Below are 4857 nucleotides of genomic sequence, written 5' to 3' on the forward strand. Positions count from 1 at the left end.
CCCTTGTGACTAGGGCCTATAAACTCACACATCCCTCATCAAACATCTCCTTAGCTCACTTTTATCCAAGCAATCCAATGAATTGCCAGAGGACAAAGCATCTCAAGCATGTGGTTCGTTAGATTAATATTTTTTTTTTTCTCCACACAGATTCCTTGATTACATATTCGATTCTTCTCTTCCAACAATACTTAAGACCCAAAACCATCCCTACGAGGAGCCGCATTAATCCTATTCAATGTCCAAAGGGCATGGGAAAACTCTTTAACTTCATAAAGTAGGATCCAACGTTCGTACATCTCATTAATGGTCATGGCAAAAGCAGCAATAAGAGGCTGAATTTTTTCCATATATCATAATGATCATGCATAAAGAGAATAACACCAACAATTTGCCAGAATAAAGAGGTGGCAGGAGTAGCATGCACCATTGTTTAGAATTCACAGGATATAGAAAAATCCACAGGAAAAGGGTCAGTGACAATGAACAAAAACAAACATAAAAAGGTCGGTGACAATGCTTCTTCTTGTGAATTTAAAAAAAAAGATAATCAATTTGTGCTTTTCGTTAAAATATTCACTTGAAACAAAAGACTCTTAATATCCCTATTTACTAAATTTCCTTCCATCACAAGAGATCTCCTTTACCTCTATTTTCCAGCACAAGGCAACATCCATTGTAACAAAACTAATGACAAAAATAAAGAACTGCTATTCATTTGCAAATACACCGAAAAAGAAAAAAGTAACATATTATCCATTATTTCCAAATCACCATGATTAGATGAAGCATGTCCTTACTTGACCAATACTTGCTTCACCATATATATATATATATATATATATATATATATATATATATATATATATATATATATATATATATATATATATCATCTTAATATAGATCCGATATCAACCATGAATATATAAATCATTCTCAAACATGCACTGAATAAATAAGTATGGGCTCTTCTGTTACTCTTAAGCTTGAACAAACACACATAAAAACCTAGAAAACAAGTATCCAACTAGTAAACAAAAAGCTTACATTGACCTAGTTTGGATTTTGGACATAAGAAAACAAAAATGAACTAGCATACCACTGTTTTGGGATCATCTTATCAGACATATGAGAAGCACCTTTATTCTCTTCATGATTTTTATGTTCTGAAATTTCCTTTCAGATACCATGATTATTGTTTTATCCATCAAACAAAACACAATTATTTTTCTCATTTCTCTTTTTACAGTTAACCATTAAGAAGAAAGAGGCTGTACATCAAGTTGCACTCAACATGGAGTACCAAATAACCCAATTTGTTTCAACTTAAATTCTGCCTATATCACTTTTGGTTTTTCCTGCTCTGCACATAAACCTACTGAAACTCAGAAACCACACTTTCCCTTTTATCATCATGAATTGAAGCAGCAAATTTAATTCTCTGTTTTAAGTCTAATGACACACCAACTTGAAGCAATCATCTCAAGTATGCCACACTATCTGCAAAACGAACAAGAGGCAGGGATATTATTATAATCATGCAATGGACACCTGGTAGATGTTTCCTAAATTCATCCCTTATAGCTTTCGCAGAAACTAGAATAACATTGGCACCAGATGATAAACAATACATGACAAGGTAAACAATCTTCCTTGGCACTTCATCTATATAATGAAAGCAAAAGAGAAAGTGAATTGTATCTACTTTTGGTGCCAAAGCAATCTATAGACCCATGTCTTTGTCTTTAATGGTAACTACCTTCATCAACTAAAATACATTGCACAACAAAAAAATGAAAAGAACAACAGAGCACACTGTCAACATTATCTTAAGGGCAATGAGGAGCCATCTCGTTGCCAAAAGATGCCTCCTTTCTCAACATTAGGGGCACCACCTGACTTAGCAGGAACTAAGTTACCTCAATAGGCTCCCGAAGTACATGAGAAATGGCGAGACCAAGCTCACAAAGATTGTGAACCTCAGCAACGAATGTCTTTTTTATCGATCAACGTTATTTGAGTAACAGAAAAGGCATCCATGATCCATCAAGGCTCAATGTGTACAGCAAACTTTGGTGGATAACTTGATGCAATTTACAGTTTAATTATCTTTTTTTGATGGATCACAGAACTTCTATTAAAAATAAAATAAAAAACCAAAGCGTACATTTTCCTTTCGCCAACCTATGAATGATGTTTATTTAATTAGCAGAGGCATTATTTTACTTGATAATAGACACTCTCCATGAGAAAGTGCATAAATGGCATAGGGCTGGTGTTCAGCGTAAACTGGCCCTCCCTACTTTTCATTGCCAAAAGCCTAGAACAAAATTTATTTCAGTGTAATCCAAACTTATTGCTCGTTATTGTTAACAGACACTGATCAGTGTGGAAAATTGAAGAATGCCACTCAATGTATCAAGTTGGAGGTCGACAAATCAAGTATGCATTCCAAATGAAATGTAGATATGATAGCATATACAAAGGATCCCAAACAATTTTGAAAGCCACCATTACACATGCAATTAAACTGGAGATACAATAAGGAATGCCAGTGTAGGCCCAGAATACAGTCTAAGCAGAAACTTTTGGGATTTTTTTCCCCAATTAGTAATGAGTATTAGCAATGAGTAACGGAGTAGAGTATACCTCAACTTTCAAAGGGGGCAGACAACTCAGATGTTATACATGAAAAAAACTCAGATGTTATACATGGAAAAAATATGAGAGAGAAAATCATAGAAAGGAGAAAACAATGAAAAAAAATTGTGGAAGTTACTCGACTTCAGTTCAAAGCTAAACAAGTAAGCTCACAAGCACGTTGTAATACCAAGTTTATAGTGAAACTAAACCAGCGATTCCTCAAAAAAAAATTCTGTCTAATTCTCGAAACAAAAGGTTAAGCTGGACACCAAACTTCCTCTGATAACTCAACTGATGGAACACATTAGGGCACGAGTCAAAATAACTCCCCATCATTATCACATTATTCCTCCACAAAACAACCAAAAATGTCAACAAGCTGCTCGATGCCATTGAAAATCCAAAATAAGAAGAAAGATAAAAATTTGCATCTAATTCATTGATGTTGTTGCTTAAAAAATACAAAGAGGGATCAGAGGAAACCCTTGAAAGCATGGGACATCATCACCAGTTCTCTCTTCCCTCTAGGTCTTGCGTCGCAAGCGCTTTCGAAGCTTCTTGTACTTGTGCTTGTTCATCTTTTTCTTCCTCTTCTTCTTCACACTATCGGCCCAAACCTCACCAGCTTCGCGTGAATCGATCCCTGCAACCTCTTCTATTTCCTCAAGTTCCACATTGACTTGTATAGGCTTCAAAAGACAACCAAAAGGAAAACTAGGGTAAAAAATTGTAGAAGAAGGGGGAAGAGGAAGCTCAGAGCTTGTAGGCGGATGAAACACAGGGATTCTTCCTCTATTAAATGAATCAGAAAGTACGGTTTGGGTCTGAAAACTAGGGTTAGGGTTTGGACGGTTGAGGAAATGGCGATTGATGCTTCTTAGAAGAGAGGGCTTTCTGAGGAATCTATAGACATTGGCAGCCATTGCTGCAAAGGAAAAAAGGTCCAGAAATCGTCTACCGGACCATTTAACTGCCTAGTTTTTCAAATGGGATGCAAGGTTTTTCCCAGTAATTGGAAAATATACAGGCTGCGCAGCATGTTCATCTCCGTTCAGCACATTTATTAACCGTGATGACTTTATGTTGTTGTACTAATAGGGGTCGGAAACTCGGAATATGTTTCTATTTTTTTTTTATCTTTTTTTGAAAAAAATATATAAATAAATTTTTTACTGTTGATAGGAGGAAGTAACCATCACTTGTCCGTAACATTTTAATTCAAGTAGCCGCTAGAGTGTCCTTGATTAGAATCAAAGTTTAAAAAATATCTCGAACTTCCAAGCCATTTACTTTGATACAAAATGATTAAAAGTAATTATAACCTCCTTATAACGATGATAAATGATCTCATTGAATACAATCTTTTTTTCTATTGTGAAGAAAAGCTCGAATATATTTTGTCCAATGTTTTAAAACCTAATAATACTTTATGCACTTCATCGATTTGGATGGAGAATCGGCCAAGATCAAACTGGTTCAGGGATGACAACGGTCCTAACCCAAATTCCCTCTAAAACCTTCATTTTCATAACTTTTCTTTTTTTTAAGCTGGTATAATGTTTTTTTAGGTCCCTTTAAATACCCACATCGTAAGCGCTTATTTTAAGTTTTATTAACGTTGCCTTAACATTACAAAACCAACTAAATCAAGAGCATGGGAACACCCTTAATTGTTTTTTTTTTCTTTTTTTTGAACGGTAACATAATAATTTCTCCTTAGTTAAATTAAACTTAACTTTGATGGTGTGCGAGGAACCCTGATCAAGCACCAATATTATATATATATATATATATATAAACGACAATATAGGGAGTCCCATCATCTCCTTTACAAAGCCTAGTGGATGAAACTGAAATCCAAGACCTTGTGAATGAAACTGAAATCCTAGTTCTCAAACAAGGGGGGTGAGCATTCTTCACGGTAGTAGTAGGCAGCTAAAGAAAGAGGGAGACTCAGCTAATGCAATTTCACATTGCAAATCAAAATGGCAAATGAAATGAAGAACCCAGAAGGAAGTGAGAATCTGCCATATTACTAGGTGCATATGTGGTAAGCCTAGCAGGGTGAGATTTTCATGCCTTATATATAAGTTTTCTTGCTCTTCCTTTTCTTGACCGGTGATTTTCTCATACGTCTTCCTCAATGTATAGCCCATTATAATGCATTTTACGTAATTTATTTGCGTATGAGAGAGATGGGTGTTGCTTTTA

At 35.2% G+C, this 4857-nt stretch overlaps 1 long non-coding RNA gene across 1 annotated transcript; it reads right to left on the bottom strand.

Moving 5' to 3' along the window:
- Positions 1-1155: 1155 nt before the first annotated feature.
- Positions 1156-3681, bottom strand: LOC148781784 (uncharacterized). The gene is made up of 2 exons (XR_016058599.1): positions 3130-3681; positions 1156-1503 (listed from the first exon to the last, which is right to left on the bottom strand). It is a non-coding gene; the product is annotated as an uncharacterized LOC148781784 (long non-coding RNA).
- Between the last annotated feature and the right edge of the window lie 1176 nt (positions 3682-4857).

Source organism: Amborella trichopoda, chromosome 6 (assembly GCF_054954075.1).
Source record: "Amborella trichopoda isolate Santa Cruz 75 chromosome 6, AtrichopodaSantaCruz75HAP2 v2.0, whole genome shotgun sequence".
NCBI classification, from domain to species: Eukaryota; Viridiplantae; Streptophyta; class Magnoliopsida; order Amborellales; family Amborellaceae; genus Amborella; species Amborella trichopoda.